The sequence below is a fragment of the Fistularia commersonii genome, chromosome 23 (assembly GCF_037954325.1).
Source record: "Fistularia commersonii isolate RoL2024-O1a breed Wild chromosome 23, RoL_Fcom_v1.0, whole genome shotgun sequence".
NCBI lineage: Eukaryota > Metazoa > Chordata > Actinopteri > Syngnathiformes > Fistulariidae > Fistularia > Fistularia commersonii.
The window spans coordinates 3476624-3492267 of NC_141306.1; the positions used below are offsets into that span (position 1 = coordinate 3476624).

At 43.6% G+C, this 15644-nt stretch overlaps 1 protein-coding gene across 1 annotated transcript in view; it reads right to left on the reverse strand.

Moving 5' to 3' along the window:
• The window catches only part of tln1 (talin 1), a 79017-nt gene extending 64242 nt beyond the window's left edge, over positions 1-14775 (reverse strand). Inside the window, exon 1 of the mRNA XM_086170153.1 lies at positions 14600-14775. The gene's annotated coding sequence lies outside the window, so the exon portion shown is untranslated. The remainder of the gene's footprint in view (positions 1-14599) is intronic.
• Between the last annotated feature and the right edge of the window lie 869 nt (positions 14776-15644).

Sequence of the window (15644 nt, forward strand, 5' to 3'; positions counted from 1 at the left end):
TGGACTCGCGCTAGCATGTGTGTCGCTCCTAGGCAACGTTTTCGGAAATCGGACCGGCGACGGAATCGGAAATACTAACACTTCTTGGTCAGACTTTGGTTTAAGTTATAATCATCCACTTCCTGTACCGAGCGAGTCGGTCCATTCTAAGTAAGCTGCGTTGATGATTGTTATTTAAACATAGTGCCGACCAGAGTTCCATAACAAAATCCCAAACAAAAAGTTTGGGACAGAAAGTGTTATCGTTTTTAGCGATGTAAAAGTGCTGAAAGTGGAGCAGATGATTTGAAAAAGGAGGTCACCACGGGGTCGCGGTGTTGCTGAGCCCTTTGTATGTTCCCAGACTCACTCACTTCCTGTGAGACTGCAACCACATAAAACCCTGCAGCTGCGGGCGTTTCATGGCGTGCACGTTTTCCACCGCCATCATCACCAAAATGGATTACACCACTTGTCAATATGCTTTCACCTTGAAGATTTTATTTTTTCTTTTCTTCTTCCTTCCAGTCAAAACGCGATTCTGAGAAACTCTGCATCGGCCGCTTTTGTAAATTGAGCCTCGACACCTTTCGGATCAGGAAGTGAAGAAACTCCCGCTGCTCGCTGCTTTGAAAAGACATGTCAGAGTGGAGTACACACAGCTGCTGTTTGCCCTGCTGCTACCTTGACAAAAACAAAACAAAACAAAAAAAACCTCCATGTGATCATCACTGTGGTCCGTCTTCTGAAGTGCAGTCCCTAAATCTAGTTCACTGGGGCACATTCAGCACAGAGTAAACAGGAAGTTTTAAATAACCAAGGGGGGGGATACATGAAACTGAATTCAACATATTTGACGTTGGGAGTCGCATTCCCAAAAAAAAGGGTCGGTGCCCCGACCCTGCCGAAAAACCCGTTTGACTGCGAGGACTATTCCGGTAGGGATCCTGTCACGTAATTACTTTGAGAACTGGAGCATCAGAAGGCCTGAATGGAGCTCGGTGTGCCAGGAATGGCCGGGGCTTAGCAGAAGCGGTTCTGCGGCAAAGCCGTGCTACTGAGCTTCCACATATCGCAGGCGGCGGCTTCCAAGAGGCATTAGCACTCGCTTAGCAAATATGACAATGATGGCTCATTCCTAAATGTGGCAGCTCAAAACAACTTGAGTGTTCCTATATTAGTGTTGCAAAGGCAAATGGTCTGGAGGTTAAAACAAACAGAAAACACTGTATTATATTGGCCTGGGGTTTATCATACATTATGTATGTACATTATTGCACATACAGGACTGACTCAGAAAATTAGAATATTGTGATAAAGTTCTTTATCTTCTGTAATGCAATTACTAAAACAAATATTTCATACATTCTGGATTCATTACAAATCAACTGAAATATTGCAAGCCTTTTATTATTTTAATATTGCTGTATATGGCTTACAGCTTAAGAATACTCAAAAATCCTATTAGAGTATCATGAAAATGTAATTTTTGTTTTTTTTTGATTGCATTACAGAAGATAAAGAACTTTACCACAATATTCTAATTTTCTGAGACAGTCCTGTACTGTAACACAACTTTCAGGTTCTTAAAATGACGCATCTTGTTACAGCGAGCGTCGTTTCTCGCTCTGCCTTTGCATCTGCAGGATCAACACCCAAACAGCGAGGTTTATGTGTGTGTGTGTGTGTGTGTGGGAAAGGTCAAATTATCAGGTTTCGGGGGAAATATAGATTTTTAATACGTACTGGTACCGGTCCACGGGTTCGCAAAGAAAATCTTTCTCAATACAAATTATAGTTATTTCATTAGATCTTCCGGATCTTATTTTGAAAAACGACCGTTTCCGCCTTCACCTTAAAGCTGCAATTAATACTGTAATTGCCTAATAAGAATAAGAATAAGAACAACTTTATTTATCCTGAAGGAAATTGTTGTGCCAGAGTTTCAAGTAAAACATAACAATAATAAATAATTGTAGGAAGGAGGGAGATTAAGAAATACAAATAAAACCATAAGGTGTCAAAGTCAAGGCTATAAAGCGTTTTAAGGTCTTAAAAAGTACAAAGATTTGAATATTCCCTTTGGCTGAAGGAAGATACAAAGTGAGACAAAGTGCAATCATTGTATTCAGATTCAATACTGTCAACTGACAAAAGTTTTTATTTTTTGAACCCCTGCGCCTCTAACCGGTCGGCAGAAAAACTTTCATGCATAAAACCTGGTACAAAAAAGGTTGCACCAAGATTCCAGTACCAGTCAATTCGCCGTTCACTAATCTGACCTAAAATCATGATTAATAATCGGCACAAGCGCAGAAACCCTCAACGTGTTTTTAATTTATTCGGGGAAAGACAGTCAAAATAAATGTATTTTTAACATTTTTTTTTTTAAACACATTTATCCCGAAGGGTGAATCAAATACGTATCGTTCCATTAAACATAAAAAAAAAAAAAAATAGAATTTCGTGTTCATTTTGTGTTCATTCAGCCACTGAGTAAATAGACAGCTTTGCCCATCCATCTAACTGTTGAGGACATGAGCTGGACGCCGTTCACGGACAGATTCCATTCTAAGCTTCAGCAACACCGTGAAATGGCACGCAGGGGAAAGAGAGCGCTTTGGCGACTCCATTGTTTTCACTGTCAACACACCAACAAGCTGTGTGTGTGTGTGTGTGTGTGACGGCACACAGCTCTCTGATGATACAGTATCAAACACATTCGATTAAACCGCCTCACTTTTCTATCAACAAAAAAAAATGCCGTAATCTTAAGACAGTCGTACGTTTGCATTCAGAGAACCCGCATTTCACAATTATACTGAATTCTGTCTCTTTTTTTTTTTTTTTTTTTTTTGGCATCCATGTGTTTGCCTCCTCTGAGGAGTTCAATTTTCAAATGTACTTTAAGGAATTTTTTTAAGGAAGGGGTCAGGTGAGGGCTGGATAGTCTACAAATACCAATCCAGTTTCTTTCCAAAAATTGAAAGATAGCCGATCTCTCGTGCTCTTGGCTGTCTGCGCCAGTGAGGTGAGGCCACGGGCTTTGTAAGTTTTACACTCATCACATATATTTACGCAAATCGAACGCTAACATTCACATTGAAGATGTTAAATAAGTGAACGTCGCCCAACGGGTGATTCAAAACTATGAGTGTAAAGCCAATGTAGAGCCATACGCTGCTCTTTATCCATGAAAAAAAGAATTACCTTAACCTGCACAACATTTGTTGATATTTTTCCAAACATATTTTGACAATGTGATCGTTTGTCAAAACGAAAGTTATTTAACAGCAACCTGAATCGGGAAGAGGTTTGAGTAGTCCTTCTCCATCGAAGCACATTCCCATGTCACTAAACGGAATAAAGGATATAAATACTTTATCCGAGTATTTCTTCTCCCTTCAATATGAGGTGGTGGTCCGTATATAGCAGCGACACGAACGAGAGCCGAGAGCGCGGCAGCCCCGGAGCCTCCAGCCCTGCACGGGAATCTAACTTTGCATTCCTTCGGAATACCAACATCACAACGGAGAGGGAGGCTTTATCCAGCCTTATGTCACTGGCAGCCTGCACAAGGACTAAATGCAGCCGGTCCCAGTTGGATACAGGAATGTGAAGACAGAACAATTCCGTGGCAGAGGGAAGATAACATCTTGTCTACGGTTTGAAAACCTTTTCCACGTCGAGGAAATTGTGCACAAACCAAGCTTTTCGGCAGATACGGCGCTGTGTTGATATACCGTGTATGTTCGTGTGTCGTTACTAGCTATAAAACATCCTGCATGTCTGCATCCTGTATTGTGAACAACAGTGGTACGATACTTTCTTTAGCTTCTTCACGGTCTACTCCGGGCGTGCCCGATACGTCGATCGCGATCTAGCGGTCGATCGCAAAGGTAGTGTGAGAAGATCGCATTGCATTAAAACGCAGACGTCGTCCTCACTTTGAAATTTGTCAGTTGTTCGACAGCCTGTCCGTCCAATCGGATCTTTTCTGACACGGGCGTCACTGCGCAAGCTAGCGTGTTAGCCTCCAATTTATGTCTTCTGAACTTATGGGTATAAAAATGAGTAGGGGAGCTAAAAAGACTAAACATATCACCTCCATACGGAATGGGAGGTGGACTTTTTATTTTTACTATGTCATTTTTAAAGTGCGTTTGCCTCATCTGCCAGTCGATACCGAAAAAGGGAAATGTGGAGCGGCATTTTCATACCGTTCAGAAAAACTACAGCACTGACTTCCCTCCGAAAAGGGAGTCGAGAAGGAGAAAGGCAAAGGAACAGCCGTCATTTTTCTAACGACTAACTTCAACTCTGCTGCCGATTCCGTTCAAGTCATCAGAATAAGGTGTTTACCAAAAAAGTACTCTGTTGTACAGTAGTGGGCCATAAGGGTTCATGCAAAATCCACAAACATTTATTGTATTAAGTATATCAGTAGGTATAAAAATAAGTATATATTCAGCATTTTTAATGGAGGTGGATCATTTTCACATGAAAAGTAGCTCACAAGGTGAAAAAGTGTGGGCACCCCTGGTCTACTCTTCGACTGCGCTGACGTTTTCTCAAACTTCCAGATGCAATCTTTCTCGGTACAAATGATAATTTTTTCATTCGACCTTAAATAAATAAAGCTAAAAGTTTGGTTTTCCTATTCAGGTGTGGCTTTCCTCGGTTGGATCACAAGCGGGCAGCTGGAGGTGGACATGGGACTGGAACTCCAACTGGACGAATTGACATCCGATCACAACCAAGCACGTTCTGAGGGGCTTCGGGGCACATGAGGCCACATTCTTTAGCTGTGTGTGTGTGTGTGTGTGTGTGTGTGTGTGTGTGCTGGACCACCAACTAAGGCCTGCCAAAAGTGGCCATAAGTGATGTTTGAATATTCCTCAGAAAGATGACATACCAATTACGCAATGTGGAAAGGAGACATATTTGTCAGCACTGAAGGCAGCCTGACCCACAGTGGATTTTCTGGCCTTGGACGTCAATCCAATCGGTTTCTTTCACAGCGTCGAAGTACCGGGACAATTTTAAAGCCTTTTCGAGAGAAATAAAAGCTACAGTTCATCTGTTTCACATTGGAATTTATTGATATCTGGATCAGCTTATTCGCGTACAGGGAAGCAGTGAGTTTTAGGGCTACATACTTTCTGTATGATTTGGGGGGGGGAAAAAAGAAAAGAAATTGAGCATAATCTTGAGACAATTTAGACTTAAACGTCAATTTGGATAAGAATAACTGTCTCCAAATTGTGCATACTATTATTATTATTATTATTCTAATGAGGGACCGTGCACAGAAAATGCCATGCAACCCTGTTTCCAAGAAGTCATACTTAAACAGTATTAAGAAAATAAAGAGATGACATAATTTTTGAATACATACTCTTTAAAGATTAATGCGTGATCGGTATGGATTGTTCTGGTCTCCCGCGGTTCATTTCAAATTCAATCCGTACGAGCAAAAAAAACAAAAAACGCTGCTGTGAACACATTTTGCATGACTGACAACTTCCAGGAGAGACGACTGTGACGACAACAACCAATCTGAGAGGAAACACATTTTGTCTGCTGACAAAATGTCTAGGAAACACGTTTCCTTTCAGAAAAAAGATGCACGCTTTGAAATAAATGTGAGTCGGTAAACTGTAGCAGCCATTTTTAGTAGATTTTTTGTTTGTTTTTTTAGAAATGCCTCTATAAATGTCCAGTGCCGTGGAAGTGTTGACAATTAAACCATCAGTGGGAGTGACTCTGAGCGGCGAAGAGCTACGTAGCATCGATAATGCCGTACGGTACGAGAGGCGGCCAAAATTCGAAACATTAGATGATCGTGACCTGTCGCCCCTGTTTGGTCTGGAGCTCCGGCACGTCAGATGAAGTACAATTTGTAGGCATTGATATCAGCTTGATTTCATTTGATTTCGTTTGATCCCAGTAATCCTGGGCATTTTGCCGTGGAATAAAATCGTGATTTAAAGAGGTAACACTTGTTTGTTTATGCTGTCGGTTCGCCTCCGCTCGTGGGAAAAGAAATGGGAATCAGCCGAGGGATTTACATCTCAATCAAAAGTTGACTTGAGGGCTTCTCCTCTGATGGGTCGACGCGAGAGCGTTTGCGCTCGTTGTTTACGAGCGGGACGGATTTAAGGAGCCGCCGACAGCGGTGGCAAATCTGCCTCCGCGCACGCCCGCGCTCAAAATTACACCCTTGTGTTTGACACGTCTCCTCACGTTTGTTGTTTTTTTTTTTTTTTGCAAAGCACATTTTTCAGCCTCCGGCCAAATTATTTTTTCACAGTCATATCCAAATTTAGCGTGGTTTCAGAGCCGTTCTGTATAAACACAATAGTTACAACCTTATGCATGAACAGTGGAGTTCAGGAAACTCCAGCCCACTGGTGGGTCAAAGACAATCCACATCTGTTTTCAAAGAGCAATGAGATTCTTGTTTACTTCCCCCTCGCCACACCACAAGCAGTTAGTGTGTGAATAAATAGACCCCGGCCACTGAGTGCGCCTCCGGCCCGTGCTGTGACCCTCCTCAAACAGCTCGGTGACCGAGTGCCGGCGTCACACAAGCTGTGGTGTCATTTCCGGAGAAAATGTGTCGGGTCGGCCTATTCTGCAGAAGACGCGTCAGGATGTTATGCAAGCGCTCAATCGCGGACTTCAAGCTGAAAACTCGCCCGAGTCGCAAGCGCGCTCACGTCATCTCGGTCGTTAAGTGTGAGCCGGTAATCCTAGCTCGGTCTTTTCCTGGTCTCGGGGTCGGACAGTAAAACAAACCTGTTTGATATTATCGCAGGTCTTTCAGTCTTGACGGTGACGTAACACAACCGACATCTGATAATGACCTCCGACAAAACCGGAAAAGGAAACCCGGGAGACGAATGACGACAATCGCCAGAGCGGTATTGGCGGCGGGAGATGGTATCTTTTTGCGATATGGATGAACAGGGAGTAAAAAAATATCACCACAGAGCGGAGAGGGAAATGCGACGGACTGAAATAGCAGAGGCTCCGCAAATACCCGGTGAAAACATTGCACGGTGGAATAAAAAATGCAGAAAGAATCCAGTTGTTTTCCACGAGTCTTTTCAACGTTTTAAGATCGACAGTTAAATCTCATCCTGGTCTCAGGCGAGGCTGAGACTTAAAACTGTAAAAACGAATCTTTAGATGCGAGATGATCGTTTTCCACGAGTCTATTCCAAATCTTTTCAATGTCTTAAGATGTGTGATTGGCTTAAAAAGACTGTTCAAACGTCACACGGCACGATGTGAGCGCACGCCAATATGCTCATCATTATGTCGCGGCAGTCGTTTTTAGGGTTCTTTGGGGAACCGGCAGGAAAGAAACGGCAAAGGTTGTAAATGTAACTGGTCCGATGGTCCGGTCCGGCTCATTGGATCTCAACACGAATCAGCAGAGAAAAGTGACGTTTCTAAGAGTGCACCAGTGAACTTCATAATGCTAATTTATTAGCTAAAAAGCCAAAAACATTGGAATTCCAGAAACACCTAGCGATCCATCCATCCCGTTCAGGAGCAGTGAATATTCACTGCTCCTGGGAACGCGTGGCTTCGACGACTCGAGCGAGCGTCGTTTCGCTGTTTACCTTGGAAATGACCGCCGAGAGTCAAACCATGAGCTTCAAAGTAACTTCTAATAAAATGGAAGTAATCTCTCTAAACAACATTACTGCCTAATATGATCTTTCAAATGAACTAGCGGCTGGTTTTATCTCCGGAGGGGCTACGTGGGTCTGACCCAACTCCCCAGGCATCTGACAGAGCCTGGAGAATTGGCCGCGGGCTAAAACAAATTATTTCGTGCGCTGGAGGAGTGGTAGTACATGTTGTCTTGACCAAATATGGCTGAGTGAAAACACTACGGCCCAATCTGTGCAGGAGCACGCAGGAATGAGAAGCAGGTCTCCTTAGCTGGTGTCAGCGTGAGCCGTGACACCTTCCCGAGCAGAGACGGCACGCCGCGGCCTGCCGGAGCGCCACTGCCATCCACCCGTACATCCGTGACCGACCGGCAAAGCCTTTTCTCGCTCCTTGCGGAACAACGAAGGTCGCGCATCGCACCGCTCTCACAATATTCAGCTTGCAAACGGTAAACATCGATCGTCCCGAATGGGGACGGCTAATAGGCTAATAACATCGCGCTATTAACAGGTCCGTTGTCGTGGGTTTATGATACAGCTGGAGCAGTTATGTCGAAGAAAAAGGATAAAAATTAAAACCCTCGTTCTTCTCCCGCTTGGACAAAAAAAAGAAGTTTTATTTCAAAATATTTCCAGTGAGAGCTATGTGAATTTTAATTTTTCATCTCGGAAGGTATCATGCGATCCGGCAACCACGTTAGAAAACGTGCGAGTCTTTTCAGCTTCTTGAAAAAGACGACAGCGCTTAAAAAGTTCTTCCGCCGTTCCAGATGTGCTTTCACACGGACGCCCGTCTACAGACGGATCAGCGGCAAGACTATCCGTCCCGTGCACTTTTATGCAAGACTCAAAAAAAAAAAAAAGGAGGTTTAGTGATTAAACTGCGCCAAGTCGACGTCTCGACGGAGTAGGAGAACGTCTAAAATGAGGTCCAGCCTGCCACCGCCGCAAAACATTACACAGATGCATATTTCTCCAGGGCCGATAGCAATTAATAGCTAATCAAAACGCTGAAAGCTAATATTTGGGAGAGATATTCAGTTCCCGTAAACATTAACATTTTTGCTATTTGGGAACGACTGGATCCATTGTAAGGTAAAATATTTGTTCAATATTCATGAGAACTGTCAAAGCAATACCGGAACGTTAAACAAGACGGGGAACATTTGTTTTGTAAACTAAGAAACAACTCACTTCAAAAACAGCAGGCTTTCACGAATTATTGGATTCAGTCAGACGAGAAAACTATCCTGTCATCGAACGTTTAAAAAAAATCTAAATCAGCCTCTGTGATAAACGGTTCCATTGGCCTTTTCACCCAGATGGACAGGAATAAGTGTCCATCTGTGAAATAATGAATTATGAAAGTGGAAGATGTCATGAGTTCAACACGATCGGCGGGTGACGGCGGAACCGCCGCGCTCTTTTTTTTGTTCCGCGCCGCGAGGGAACAAAGTCCTGACCTTTCCTTCGTTCCGGCTACAAGGTGAACTTCATTTTCACTTTCGTTGTACGAACTCATTTGAGTTGGAGTACGAGTAAAGAGACTATGGGGGGAAAAAAAAAAACAACCTGCAAACTGACACGGTGGTGAAAGAGGTCGGCGAGGACAACGCACATGAATAATGAGAGTTCTCCAAGAGTGTAACTGAAGAAGAGTTGCTGCCTTTAGGCTGATTTATGCTATTGCATTGGATTGATGCCGCAGGCTAAAGCAGGATTTATACGTCTCTTTTAGATCGACGCTGAAGTTTACCGCATCGCTCGCTGTCGTCCGCTCCACTGATGCAGACTGTGGGAAACGCGAGATCCCGAAAAGTGGAGATTCGTCAGCCTTGTGCAAACAAAATTCCTCAAATACATTTTTTAATTCCTAACGGTCACACGGCGTCCATGTCTGTTCCGAGCTCTTATCAGTGCGTCTGTCGAGGATTCAGTTGATATAAAAGTAGCATTCTCGGGTTTTGGGGTTTAAAAAAAAAAAAAAGAAAAGTTAGCTATGATACATCAGCCGCTCCACCCTTCATTCATACAGTCTGAGCAACCCTCCCTCAAAATTAAGAAAAAAAAAAAAAAAAAAGTCCACATATTCATTTTCTATTTTTGGATTGGCTCACTTGCGCTTCCTCTCTCGCTGTGACACAAAGTGCAGTCATACCATGATGCCTTAAGTGATGTGTTGAGGTGTGTCAGGGTTTTCTTTCGAAGATATAAATCTGCAGTCGACTGCCAAAATTCGCATGAGACACTGTGACTAATAATTTCATGAATATTCATTAATTTAAAACAAAAGAAACACTATAAATGCACCAATGATTAAAATCGGGAGAGCTGCTCGAACAACATTCAAAACAAATCTGGGATAAACAATGCAGATAACTTGTTGGTGTTAGTATTAAATCTTCTATCTTGAAACAAAAGAAAGTGAGGAAATGAACACTATGAATAAGCAGCACTGAAGAGTTCAACAAAACAAAAAAAAAAGAGATTTTAAAGAGTTGAGACCTTTTTAAGTCCTAATAATCATAACAAATCAATAAAATAATAATAAAAAATAAATGATAAAGAATAAATAGGATACAAATAATACATAAATAATAATAAGTGCTAATAATGCCATTAGATCATGTCTTACAAACTGCACATGGTCTTCTTTGAGTTGATGAAATATTCCCAGTGTGCTTTTTTAAATATGAATCTGAAAAAAATACACGCACATCCTTTTATGTCATGTACTATACATGAACATGTTATAATAATAATAATGACAATTCATGTATTCATAAAGTGCTGTCCAAGGAGCAAAACAAGAAGTAATAATAGCAGGGGATAATTAAAATAAATTTCACATATCCTGTCGTCAGGGTTTCAAATGAACCTACGACAAACGACCTAATTTCGGAAGCCGCATATCTTCTCATACGGACTTCTGGAAGAATTGAATAAAATATATGGACCGATGTAGCGCATCCCTTAAGACTACACCGTTTAGGTTGGACTGCATCACCTTGCTCTTGACACGACAACGTGCTTATTTCTGAGCAGCTGCGATCGTTCACTCGAAATTCTCTTCATTAAATCTAGCAGAGGGCAACGATGTCTTGCCCAGATGAAGGAAAATAAGACCTTGGGTCATTTGGGATCGCAAACAGGAAACTCTGTTTTCCTGCAGTTTAGAGACAGAATTTCTCAAAACAGGCTGACAATCAGCAGCATGCAGGTCCGCCGCTTTAAATGCAGCTTGAGACAGTTAACCGAACCAGGTGCACAATGATGTGCTTGTTTCAATTGTTTGACGGGAATCTGCTTGTTTCATGTTAGTTCTGTTTTTTTTTTTCTGTTAATGAGTGAAAAAAAAAATGATTTCACATGCAGATGAAAAAATTTCGGACGTCATGAGGACATGCGGGAAATTTAGTGTCGTTCTCTTAAGTTCACCGCTTTAAGGAGTGGACGGCGTCATGCTGAACACAAGAGTCAAGCGATAAGCTCCCTTTTGTTTCTTTATTTAAATACTGAATCACATTCTCCCGTCCGTATTGCTTCAGGACGTCTCTGCTTTGGCTAAACGCCTTAAGTTACTGCGGCGATGCATAAAAATACTGCACTTATCCGGCTGCACAAAAGCCGGTCCGATTTATAATGAAGCTAACAGCATGTCTTCCCTCATGACTACGTCCTGTTAGACCCAGACATCAAGAAAAGGAACTCTGTGTAACCGAAACGGGCATTTAAGCTTTACATTTTAACTGCTTGCATATGTCAATTAATGAACTAGTTAAAAATAAAAGTGCATTCTGGGGACAATGTGTCCCCTTGACTCGACATAACAACATTATAGTTGTTAAATGGCAGGTGAAAAGAAGCAGAAGATGACCTTTGAGTGTGTGCATGTGTCTGTGTGTGTATGTGTGTGTGTGTGTGTGTGTGTGCTGCTCAGAACCTCAAAGTGCAGATCACAAGCAAAGAGTGAGCTCTTTGTGCAAATGGGCAACCTCACAATGAGGAAAGAACATGCTCCGATATGACGCTGCAAGTAGTTTGTCTATAAACAGACCGTGATTTGGCGACGCTGTTATCGAATTAAAGAGACAAAGGAAGCCAAAACACCTGATATTCTCTCGTGTACGGCGAAGTAATGAATGGTGATCTTTCTTAATGGATTTAACATGTTCTGCCCAACTGAACAGAGATTATCACATTTAAAACCCATCTGGCGTGGAAGAGTGTTTGAAGGATGATTAGCTGAAACACAAAAGATCTAAAACTAATGATGTTATATTTAGAAAAAAAAAAAAAAAAATCATGAATCAATTGTCTTTTGATATATATGCCCTGACAACTTGTTCCCAAAAGACATTTACAAGGCGACGTTCTCTTTCCGATCGACACGATGACTCAAAGTTGGGTGGTTCTTCCTAACGCCACGAGCAGCCCGTCAGCTAGGATTACACTCTCGAGGCCCAGTGGGAAAGGAGGAGAGTTTGCAGAGATTTTAAAGTTACCCAGACAAACCTCCCATTTCTACATGACGTCGTCTACATCAGCGTAAAGCGCCGCAATGCGCCCACTACACTAATGGCGTACGATTTATGGCTGTGTATAACCAGCCGGCGGTACGTGCCAGTACCATCCGCACTTGCATGCACAAACACGTGAACACGGATTTCTTTAATACCTTCACGCAGGTAACTGGAGAAGAAAATAAGACGCACATAGTGTAAAACTGTGTGTGTCCAAAATCCAAAAATGACCAGGGTTTTGACAACCTACTGGTGGGAAGAGCCTCCATTTCTGCTTGACAATACATTTATATTTTTGGATGGTGAGGAAGAAAAAAAAAAAAATCAACAACCGGGGTTCAAGTTCCTCTTACTTACTGGATGAAAAAATCTATCTGGTTGATTTTTTGGTTTGTGCAGAGGATAAGCTTTACTTCCGCATGTTGCAGCTGTCATGGCTCAAGAGGTGATGGAGGTGGTAATCGGCTGAACTATTTATTAGTTTGGAATAAACTGACGGGTTTTATTAGCACTCCGATACACACTTGTCTGTTACTGTTAACCAGACAAGAAAAGTTTAATAAAACGGCAGCCTCCCAATCAGCTTCTAATTATTGGGCTACAGCAAAACCGACATTAAGTGAGCGGTTGATGGAGTGCGACGACAGCAGCTTTTAGACAACTGCAAAACCATCTCGTTTTTTTTTTTTGCATGTGGAAAAATTAGTTCTAGATTTTTCCTCACTTTAAAAAACAAATTCAAATTGCATTTTGTGACAGAATAACAGCATGAGTGAGAAGGTAGGTTTAATTTGTGCAACCCCAGTTACAGCGAAGTGGGGAAAAAAGTTTTGCAGAATGTTAGAAAAGGGTGTCGTTCATGTATTCATTCATTCTCGACACTGCTTATCCTGCAGTCAGCGTCGCAGGGGGGGGCTGAAGCCTATCCCAGCTGTCATTTTAGCGAGACGCGGGTTCACCCTGGACCGGCCGCCAGTCGATCACAGGGCCACGTTTTGAGACATACAGCCATTCACACACCATCTGGAGACACGCAACCGTTCACTCCCATTCACACGTCACACAAAGACAGGTAAACATTCACACTCTCTTTCACGTGTCTGGGCAAGTTACAATGTCCAATGAACCAACAGCATGTTTCGTACAGCGGGTGGGAACCGGAGAACCCCAAAGGAAACCCCTCGCAAACACGGGGAGAACATAGAGACTCGGCACAGGAGGGCAACGGAATGGATTCAAACCAGGGGACCTTCTTGCTGCTGGAAGCGCTAACCATGATGTCTCCAACATAGGCCTGACAGCGTTCTACTGGGGTATTTTCTTCAACAATGCTTTGATAAAACTGGAATTCAAATTGTGCAACTTCTATGAAGATGATGCATGTTGTGTGTGTTTGTGTGTGTGTGTGTGATCCAGTCCTGTACACAGTGAAGCTCTGCATGCTCCCTGCAAGACCTGCATCCTCCCATCCAGTCCCTACACGGTAACACGCAGCTGCAGCCGTGTTTCTTCAACCGCACGCACGAAGAGAAGCGTGGCTCTGGAACAAAATGTCTCCAGAAATGTTGCTGTTTCTTAATATCTAATCCGAAAAGAAAAAAAGGGGTAAAGTCTTTGCATTGCTCGGGCCAGCAGTATCATGTGCCAACATGTTGCACGCAGTGCAAACTGCTATTAGCCGTAACTCAATCCCGTCACACTCAGGGCTTTCTTTTTGGCCGCCTCTCAACTACAACCCCTGCCTTTTCGCCGAGTGACAGCAGTTTACAGCGTCAGTAAACGCGTCTGCAAGCAAAATTCCTGCCGTCTGTCACAGGCCACCGCGCCCCGGAGTGAGAAATGACAACCTGGGGCTATTGTTCCCCGGCTCTCTCCTCTCCTGCTAGCCGGATGGAGGCGCCTGGGCTCGGCTGGAACTCGAGGAAGGTCACCGGGGCTCTGACTGGAGGTGGTCCCGAAGACGGGAGGGGAAAACCTCCAGAAAAATGCGGAACTCGGGTGATGAGGTTTTATGAAGCAACACTCGAGGAAGAATTGATGCAAACACACACTCGGGTGTGTGATGGTCCTAGCTTAATGTGCGGAAGAATACAATAGTTGATGAACCGGTGAACATGTAGCTTACAGTAGAGGTGTGCGGGGAATGTAGCCTCCTCAATCCGGCCCTCGCCCCTGAACCACACGCCCTTTTTCCTACCCCTTGATACCCTAATAAAACAAAAACTCATATTTTATTTTAGAAAATAAACACACTTTTACCTCCCTCTCCTTGAAACAAAACAAGAAAAAACTTTCCTGGCCCCGCTACGAATCTCGGCTGACGTCAAACGGTTCTCGCTACAATGGTGGAAAGTTTTCACAGCTAGCTTGAAGAAGCGGGGGAAAAAAAGGAAAAAGCTACCGACTGACCTGAGCCCGCTAGTCCGGTCCCGACGGCCTCCCCTTCGGCTCCGGAGCGAAGACGTTGTCGGTATTTCTCTTTAAAAAAAAATCCCCCCCGAAGAAAGAGGGCGAAGTTTTAGCTAGGGGGGAGACGGGAGACTTTTTTTTTTTTTTTCGTCTTCTTCTTCTTTCGAAGTTCCCCCTCCCTATCCGCTCTCGGCAGCGCTGTTTAACTCCACCCTGACAGGACGCGTAGCGGCCCCGGTGGGGCGGTGTCGCCGTCCACGCTCCCGGGGGGCCCCCCGCTGCGCCCCGCGGAGGGAGCGCGTCTCCCCGGCCGGCGGAGGCGTGACCCGGCTGGAGCAGCGGCGGCAGCACCACCGGAGTGTTTAATTAATTTGATTTCTAATAATGAGGAAACCCGGGGGAGAAGGAAAAGGAGAAGGAGGAAGGGGTTGAACGTTTGAATCACTGGATAGATTTAACCTTTCTCTAATTTTTGGAGGATGTTGGACTACCGGGTGCAGCTGCTAGCCAGCGCCCGGTCGTGAAGCCTTTCACCCGGCCGCGCTGTCTCGGCACCGGCCGCGCTTCACAAATGGGGCATTTTTTCTTTTTCCGTGAAATGCATTTTCAAAATAAAAGTGTGCGATAACTTGCCAGATTCTCTCCCTCCAGGTAAACATGGAGGGGGCAGCAGCCGCAGCTGAGTTGGCGTTAGAAGGCGAGGCGGTCAGGGACCTTCGATTACAGTAATAATTTCACTCCATTAATACAAATATCGTCATTTAAAATACTTTAAAGGAAATCATCCGAAGAACACGAACCGAGGACGTTGCCAACATTAAAAATAAGCAAGTTGGAAATCATCCGTGCTTTACGGTTAGTTTAAAACTCCATTAGAAAAAAATAAAGTTGCAGCGAATCGCTTGCAAGTCTTAGAATGCTGAGCTGCAACGGGAAAACATATATACACGCAATTGCTGTATTTGACCCATTAATTTGGATTAACCGGACTCATGCATCAAACAGTAAACGAAACGATTGCTTGGTTAAATCTGGTTTGGAGGGA